This window comes from Ursus americanus, chromosome 31, assembly GCF_024610735.1.
Source record: "Ursus americanus isolate L20-20 chromosome 31, mUrsAme1.1.p, whole genome shotgun sequence".
Lineage (NCBI taxonomy): Eukaryota > Metazoa > Chordata > Mammalia > Carnivora > Ursidae > Ursus > Ursus americanus.
In genome coordinates this window covers 31809019-31818509 of record NC_142157.1, presented here as the reverse complement: position 1 = coordinate 31818509, position 9491 = coordinate 31809019, and positions in this window count along the sequence as shown.

Here is a 9491-nt window from a genome sequence, read left to right as displayed (position 1 = left end):
TAGAATTCTGGAATTGTGAAAAATTGTACCATTGAAATGTGGTATGTGTGGCTTAAAAATGTAGCAGGACCACACACACACAGAAAACAACAACCAGATGATACTACTCGGTACTGAGGTTCATTGCCAGCACGGGAAGTGTTTCCAGAATATACTGTGCCTGTGTTCTGTTCCTTGCTTGCCCACGTACTGCGTGTCTTTCCCGGAGTGGCCGCTGGAGAGCACGCGTCTATGTTGTCTCTGGGTGATTACCACATGGAAGTGTGTTGTGACCCTGTGGGGAAAGAAAGCACTCAACAGTTCTTTGCATCCATGGTTTGGAGACATAAGGAATATTCTGACCCTTTTTAAAAAAGGATTTTCTCATGTTTTTATTTAACATAAATAAAAGAATAACATTTTCTCATTTGTGGTATTATTTTACTGAGTAAAACTGAATTAAGACCCGGTTTTTGTGATGAAGGTGCACATATTCTGTAAAATAAGTTTGGGCTAAAGAATATAAGGTAAAAGAATTACATAATTGAGTATTTTGCAGGAATAAAAATCAACAGCAGCCTTGAGACTTGAGCAGGTCTTCCTGTGGACCTGACCACCTGGACCAAATACTGATGTGGACGCCGCCTTGCAGCTTACAAGTACCTAAACGTGCTTCTGCTAAGTACAAACCTTCCTCCACTTATGATGGAGTTACATGCCGGTAAACCCACTGTAAGTTGAAAATCCATTTAATACACCTGACCTGCCGAACAGCCTGGCATATGGGCCCACCTTGAACGTGCCCACAACATTCCCATCAGCCTCCAGGTGGGCAGAGTCCTCTCGCACGAAGCCTGTTTGATAATCAGGTGTCTCATGTCATGTACCGAGGACGGCCCTGTGAGTGAAGAACAGAACTCACAGGATGGGTCGTCTGCCCTCGTGATCGCCGGCTGCCCGGGAGCCGCAGCTCACCGCCAGCATCACGAGAGCAGATCTGACCGCGTGTCGCTAGCCTGGGACAAGATCCACATTCACATTCAGAACTCCAAGTATAGTTTCTACGGAATGTGTATCGCTTTTGCACCATCGTGAAGTTGAAAAACTGTTGAGACCATCTGTATTTATGATGACAGCTTAATGTTCTTAAAGTGTAAGTTCCCAAACGCCGCTAATGCCTGTATAATTGTTCTCTACAGTAACATCATTGTTTATTTTCATTCAGGTGGCTTTGTGCAGTGTTTCCGTGATCAACTGAGAGAAATGCAGGTGCCTTACACTACTTCGATTTTTGTTAGCATGGGCACAACTTAGTATCTCTCTCCCCAGCTTCTCTGATGATTACTTCTTAAATTATCCATGACTGTGTTTGTCATTTAGTGTGTTATTGGCAATGAATTTTGATATTTCTAGGTCTCCTGCAAGATAGTGCTTGAGACTTTGAAGTTAATTTCCAATATTAACTGCAATGTCCAAAATTTCCATATAGGGATGGCTGGGTGGCTCAGTTGGTTAAGCGTCTGCCTTCGGCTCAGGTCATGATCCCGGGGTCTTGGGATCGAGTTTCGCATCGGGCTCCTTACTCAGCAGGGAGCCTGCTTCTCCCTCTGCCTGCTGCTTCCTCTGCCTGCTGCTCCCCCTGCTTGTGCATGCTCTCTCTGACAAGTAAGTAAATAAAAATCTTAAAAAACCCACAAAAAAACAACAGTTTAAAAAAAAATTCCATATAAATTAAAAAATCAGTGAAGCTACAGTGTAATAATTAGGTTCAGCGTAATAGACATTTGTCACTCCGGTCCACCTGTGATCAGCGAGCCCTTCCTGTGTTCAGGGAGTCGCCTGCATCCACCCCTTCCCTAAGGTCAAGACCAGAACCTTGCTTTCCCAGTCTGTCTTGCAGCTGGGGCAGCATCCTGGCCCTTGTTTTTCCCATTGCGTGTGCCAGCCTCTGAAGAAGCCGTCCTTGCAGTGGTGGGGGCAGGCCCAGTGTTGTCTGGCCTTGGGGTCAGCAGTGGCAGAGTCCTTGTCGTGTTGGAGGGGCATGTGTTGTGGGGCTGCCTTGTGGCAGGGCAGGCTCTGGAGCAGTTTCGAGGTGTGGTTTGGCAGTGTTCTTGTTCTAGTTAAACCTCCAAGTATGACTGGGGCCAATCTGGAGATTCTTGTTTCCTATCTAGGTGTGTTTTGTTGTGGTGGTTTTGGTTTTTTGGTTGTTTTGGGGGGTTTTTTTGTTTTGTAAATTCCTTTTCTGAAGCCAGAGTATGTTCTCTCAGTTGCAGCTGAGAACAACTGACTGATAAAGGAATTGATTATCTGGAATTGGCAAATGACAGATCTTAAAAGATGGAGGAGCTAGGACAGGATTAGGGAGGACTCCCTATGCTAGGTTAGTTGGTAAAATTGGTAAACCTAGTCATTTGGTGGTAAAACATTTTGCCAAACTGTTACTGTACTTTAGCGTATGGACCAGACTGGTGTGAAGGGAAATAAGAGGAAAACCACAAAGCATTAGCATGTGTTGGTCACTTCTTAGGCAGCTGTGATATTGGTGCCAGACTGTGTGGGTTCAAACCCCGGTTCTGCTTGCTTGCTATGTGACCAGGTGCCTTGACTGGAAATGGAAATGATAATCACATATACTTAGGATTGTTAGGAAAATTAAGTCAGTCATATGTGGAAAGCAATATCCGAGAAGTATTGAGTCAACGCAAGCTGCAAAGTCCTAAAAAGAACGATAAAGCCGACCTGCAAGAGTCTGGTTCAAAAGCAAGAGTGAAGAAGAGAACCCAGCCTCGCTACGGGAAGGCTCCCGTGCTGGCGGCCTGCATCTCAGTTGACAGAGTTCCGAGTTAGAGCCCTGCTGGTTCAGGGAAACTCCCGTCATTGAAGCTCCGCCAAGGGCCCCAGCAGCAGCCTTAGCAGGTCAGGCTGGAGATTGCAGTCCTGCAAAAATGGAACCAAAGGTGCTGCTCTCCTGAAAGGATGGTTTTGAATTCCTCAAGACTACAGCCTTAATTATTAGGTAAGGGAGAGGGGATTGGACAGACCCTCAGAGACCAGCTGCTGTAAGAGTGCTCAGGTGAGAGACTCTCTGGGTGAGCTCGTCCTGTTTGCTCGAATGCAAAACAGGCAGTATCCACGTCCTGTCCTGCCTTTGTATGTTAGGCCCGCTGTTCAGGGCAGGTCACCTGGCTTTGTAGCTGTAGGTGTGTACCAAGTAGGGCCACATTTGGATCTGATGGAAAAAACTGCCTTTCACTCCCAGGATTTGGGCAGCAATCAATAACTGGAACTGACTTGATGTCATTTCTGGGTCAGGGGTGAATGCATTTAAAGTGGACCTTCCCACCGGACTGTGGGAAGAACAGTGAATATTTTGGGGGGAGCCGAAGAGGCCAACTGGCAACACTGCATATCCCAGTATCTATTCCCAAACTTCTGTCTTAGGCCTCTTTTTTAAAGGCTGGAAAAATTAAATTCTTACCTGGAGCCAGTGGCATCCATGAGACAGTTTTGGCCTGTGAGCTCTAAGTGGGAATGTAGTGTGCATTTTGGTAGTTTTAGAAATGCTTTCTACTTTCCCAGCGGAGCCACGGCAGCCATTTAGTCCAGGTGATCAACCAATGTGCCAGGGAGGGTGGGGAGGAAAGGCTTGGTCATATCCGTGAGGTGTGGCTTTTCAGCTTTTCTGTACAGCTGTTTCTCTTTTGCTTGAAGGTGCGTTCACGTCTTGCTGATACAATCTGCTCCCAAAATGTGTGTGATGATTTTTGAAAACGGGGGCAATTTTTTTTTGCAGATAATTAAAAATCACCTATTAGTATAAAACCTTGCAGACTCTTCTCAGTTTGCTTTTCCTAGAAGCAGTCCCTACTTAAACTGAAACAGAATTTAGTTCTTCATTTTGTTTCAGCAAGCACTTCTTTGTCAATTGCTGTGTACAGGTAATGTTTTTAGCACCGGGAATGAAGAAATGAATACAATAGCAATACTTGCTTTCAGAGAGTTCATGGTTTATTTCAGAGACAGACACACACACAAAGCGAAAACAACGCAAGGTGAACCATGCTGAGATAAGACGTGTCACTTGAGTTCTTTGGTTAATGACATTGTCCTCTCTGTTCCCAGCATCTAGCACATATCTGGTAAACAATAAATTGGCAGTAAATTTGCTGACTGTGAGGCCACAAATCACAGATGACTGAGCAGATCTGTTAGGAGTGGCAAAGTCTGAGACTGCAGTTAAAGAAGAGGTGACTTGTGCTGTGGGTCTTGAAGGAAGAGTCAGGACTGCCCTCTGGAAAGAAAGGCAAGAGGACAGCTTCCCAGACAGAACTGCAGGGGAAGGACAGAGAAGTGATGGCACCTTGTGGCCTTTTGACCTTGATCTATTAATGGTCTGATCCCCAGCTCGATCAGTACTCCTCTCCCAGTTTTCTTAAACTTTTTATTTTAGATGTACAGAATTATCGTGACAATAGTACAGAGTTCCCTTATACACTAATATCTTACATTAGTATGGTACATTTGTTACAATGAGCAATGCTGACAGGTTATTATATTCTTTATATAATATACATTATTATAAATTATTAATGTAATGTACAATTTATTCAGATTTCTTTAGTTTTTACCTAAAATCCTTTCTCTGCTTTAGGGTCCCATTCAGGATACTAGTTCCCATTTAGTTAGCCTTATCTTTTTCGGCTCCTCTTGGTTGTGACAGTTTCTTAGACTTTCCCTGTTTTTGAGGACGGTGACGGTTGACTATCGGTCAAGTATTTGTAAAACAGTCATCAGTTGGGATTTATCCGGTGTTTTTCTCATGGTTAGACTTGCGTAATTTGTGGGGGAGGGGAGAAGACCATAGAGGTGTAATGCCGTTTTTATCACCTATCAAGGGTACATTCTGTGGACATCACCTGTCACTATTGATGTTTACCTCGCTCACCGGACTGAATTAGTGTGTGTTGGGTTTCCCCACTCTGAAGTCACTCTTTCTCTCCCGTACTCTGCTCTGGAAGGAAGTCGCTGTGCGCAGCCCCACGTAAGGAATGGGAGCCGTGCTCTACCTCCTCGGGTGGAGGAGCTACATAAATACTTGGCATTCTGCCTGGAAGTTTGTCTACTTTTCCCCCATTTGCTTATTTGGCCACTTATGTCAGTATGAACTTACTGGTATGTATCTTATACTCTGGGTTATAAACCAGTTTTAATTTTTTGACTCAAATTGTTCCAGCTTCGGCTGTTGGAAGCTTTTTCGGTCGGCATCTGTATGCCCTTGGCCTTCGACATCCCATCATTGTGCGGTGTTTGCTTGCTTACAGCACGTCCTTACTTTCTGGCACTACAAGGTGCTCCAGGTTCCGAGTCCTAGAATCAGCCATTTCTCCAAGGAGCGGTAGTTCCTTTTCCTGGGGAATGGTGTTAGGAACCAAGATTGGGCATTGGGTGTGCTCATTGCTGTTGGGGTGGTCATTGCTTCCAGGCCCCCTCAGCTGATAGCGTGAAGAGATATATATGTGCAGAATAACTTCTGTATATGTGCCCATCTGTGTGTATATTAAGGTAAATATGAATCCATACTGATGTCTCCATCTGATCCCTTGCCCCCTGGACTCCTACCCTCTGCCATCCATTTACTTGGTTGCTTCAATGCCAGTATACCTTTCTAGCACTTCCAGAACGTTTAATCCATCTCTCTGGGAAACAGCTTTATCAAGTAGAGTATGGTGCTTATATACAGTTTATCATGTGTAGTCTTACAGACTTCACTCATTTCCAGTTACTTAGGTCAGCACTTTATTCCCCACCCTGACATTTAGTAAGGTGGTTTTTTATGTTCGTAACACATTTGGATTTATCTGTCATATTCTGCATTTCACCCTGGGATCATCCTATCTCCTAAATGAGTTTTTAAATTTTTATATATACATCAAGGTTTACTCTTTGGGCTCTGAAGTCTTACAGGTTTTGACAGCTGCTTTATGTTCTGGGTTCACTGTCCTAAAAAAAACATCCCTGTGCTGCACCTATTCAGATCTCTCGCCTCTCCCATGCCTGGCAACTACTCTCTTTATTGTCTCTGTAGTTTTGCCTTTTCCAGAATGTCCTATAATTGGAATCATAGAGTATGTACGTGGCCTTTTCAGACTGGCTCCCTTCTCTTAACGTTGTGTATTTGGGATTCATGCATTCATTCATACCTTTTTGTGGCTTGATAGCTTGGCTTTCCTCAGTGACTAATATGCCATTGTCTGGATGTTTAGCCCTTCCCTTATTGTGGGACCTCTTGGTCATTTCCAGGTTTTGGCAATTACGAATCAGGTGCTATAAATGTGTGTGGGTTCTTCGTGGACACACGCGTGGACATTAGTTGGGTAAATCTCTACGAGTGTGATTGTTGGATTGTGTAGTAAGGCTGTATGGTAAGACTCGCCCATCTTTTCAAGTTCTTTCCGGACTGGCTATTTTCTGAAGCATATAAACATTCTCAAATTTCTCCCTTATGTAGGGGAGAAAAGTTAAACCCTTGATTTGAGCGCACTCTCCTACTCCCCAGTGTGCAGCCTCTTCTTTCAAAGAATCATGTGCCCTCCGTGGCCACCTGCTGACTTTTGAGTCCCCATCCCCTCTCAATTCAGCCCACGCTTAAGGAAGGGGGTTTGTAATTGACTACAAATCAGACGTCCGTCTGCTGCTGCCCGACCTTCTCGATTGCTCTGTTAAAGATCACTGTGAGCCACTTCTAGAGGGGGTGTGTTCAGTTCTCCTTCTTGACCTTTTATGGCATTTGACACTTAACCACTCCCTTCTTGAGGCCTGTGACCACTCTTCCTGTTAGTGTTTGCCTTTATCGCTCACCCTCTCCCTAGGTGATTTTATCTGCTCTCCTGGCCTTTAGTTTCTGTGGTGACTAACACACGTCTTTATCTCAGGCAGTCATTGCAAAACTTCTGATCTGTATCCAACTGCCTATTAGACGTCCCCCTCCCATCTGAAACGTGTTCAAACTTCACTCACTTTTCCCCTTTCAGACCTCCTGCTAAGCTCTCTAATTTGGGAAAAACATAGCCTAAGTCAGAAGCCTAAGCATCATCTTAGATTCCTCCTTTTCCCTTCTATCCCAACCCCGTCTGTAATTGAGACCTGTTGATTTTATTTCTTTTCTGTCCTTCTTATTAACCCAGGGGAGTGCCTTGATTTCAGAGCCTCACTCTCTTGCCTGGAATGGATGGTGGTCTCCAGCCAGTCTCCCTGTTCTGATCTTGCACTCTTCTAATCGGCTAAAGTAATGCCTTAGCCGTTTGGGTTACACTTTTTGGTCTAGCCAGGCCTCGGCTCTGGAAGCCAGTAAGCTGGGGCGTTCTCCCTGACTGATCCTTGTGCTTGCTTATCCCACCACACCTTCACCTTGTATTCCAGGAGGTAGAAACATTGGTGAGTTGTTTTGCCTGGAGAATTGACCCTTTCCCTGTGTTTGTCCAACAGTTATCCTGCACCTGGTAGGCTTATTGGCACCACAAGCCTTATGATGGAAAACAACAGCCCTCTGCTCTCTACCTCTCCTGCAGTAGCTACTTTTGCCTGTGTTAGCTGGGTCGCTTCTGGACTCTGCCTCCTTATTCCTAAACACATCCCATCATGAGGCTGCTTTCTACCAACCCCCCTCTACTGCTCCCATTCTTCACCTTTCTCTTCCTAAGCACATGTCTAAAAATAGTCAGAACTCAATCTCCACCTTCTCAGTTTCCATTTACTCTCCAACCCACTACAGTTTAAGGAATAAATCCAGAAAAAGATGACATTGACCCAGCACAGAGAAGGGAAAAGCATCCCCGAGATGATGGTGAAAGAAGGCTTGGCCCAGTAGCTGTGCAGAAGGCCTGGAGAAGTCGGTCCCTGTGGGAGCAGGAAGATGAGGGCTCTCAGAAGGACATCTCCAGGGAGAAATGGAATATTCTGACTCACTTCCAGGAAAAACTTGACTCAAGTAATTCCAGGAAAAGTTATACAATAATGAAAATGAACCATGGCTTAGCTGAGAGTAATATACAAAATTTGGCAACAATACAAATACTCATTTCTGGTCTATTTTTTAATGCTGCTCTATGACTAACTTGAAAGGACGAGTAGGGGGAGTGGAAAGGCTAACTTTGCCATTTCCCAGGAAGTCACCAGATTGTTAAAATTCTCTTTGACTCCCCCATGTTGGATATCTGCTGCATTCTCTCTTCATTTTCTGCATTTCCTATTTTTGGTGGGGCTTATTCTCTAGTAGTTTCCTGAGAAAGAAGACTTGGGAGATACGTTTTTTTGAGGCTTTGCATCTGAAAATATCTTGATTTTGTCATCGTACTTGGTTGTTTGACTAAATCAGCATTCTTGGTTAAAATCCATTTTCCCTCAAAAATGTGAAGGTATTGCTACATTGTCCTCTTTCTTTAGTGCTGTTGAGAAAGGAATATCATCCTCTATGGTCTGTGCCTCTTCTCTCTGGAAGATTTTGTGATTATGTGCCTTGGTTTTTCTCTCTTCATTTGTTAGGCGTTTGGGACGGACTCGTTCAATCTGGAAATTCATGTCCTTTGAATTCCTATCCTGGAAATTTTTCATGTAATATGTGATATTTGATAACTTCCTCTCCTTCCATCATTACATCTTTCTTCATTGTATCTCTTCTGGAGATTTTATTGGTCAGTTTGTTCCTGCATTGGTCTGTCTTTTCTCTCTTATTCGCTGACCTCTCATCTAAGGCAATAAAATACAGAAGTGATTGAGTCCTGGACCAGAACCTTAAGGACTTAGATGTATCTGAATTATGGAGCTGCATATGTTGTTTTATTTTTAGAAGCAGTACATTATAAAGATTTTCACATCTTTTGAAGAACAATGAATTTAATAATGACATTTTATATAAATGCACATGTACCAACAATGTGGGAAAGTTAGCAGTTTCCTTCTAGAAGTATATTCCTCTTAGTATTTAGTTATTAAGATATAGCTATTATTTGCTGAATAAAAAGACATAGACCTTATTCTGTGAAATGCAATTTAGTAGGTTTCCTTTTTCAGTTACCGGCTAGACATTCACAAAATAGATTTTACTTTTTATTTTTATTTATTTATTTTTTTAAAGATTTTATTTATTTATGTGACAGAGAGATAGCCAGCGAGAGAAGGAACACAGCAGGGGAGTGGGAGAGGAAGAAGCAGGCTCCTAGCGGAGGAGCCCAATGTGGGACTTGATCCCAGAGCACCGGGATCACGCCCTGAGCCGAAGGCAGACGCTTAACGACTGCGCTACCCAGGTGCCCCTAGATTTTACTTTTTAAAGGGTAACCTAAAACTTTTTTTAAAAAGTGTGAGAAAGGGAAAGATTAGGGAAATAGCTTGCATGGAGAATACCTTGGGTTCATACAACTATGTAACAGAGAAAGACAGTTTTATCACATTATCGTCCCTTTCGAAGGTATATGGCTTGCAGATGATTTTTAAACATTTCAGGATACCAG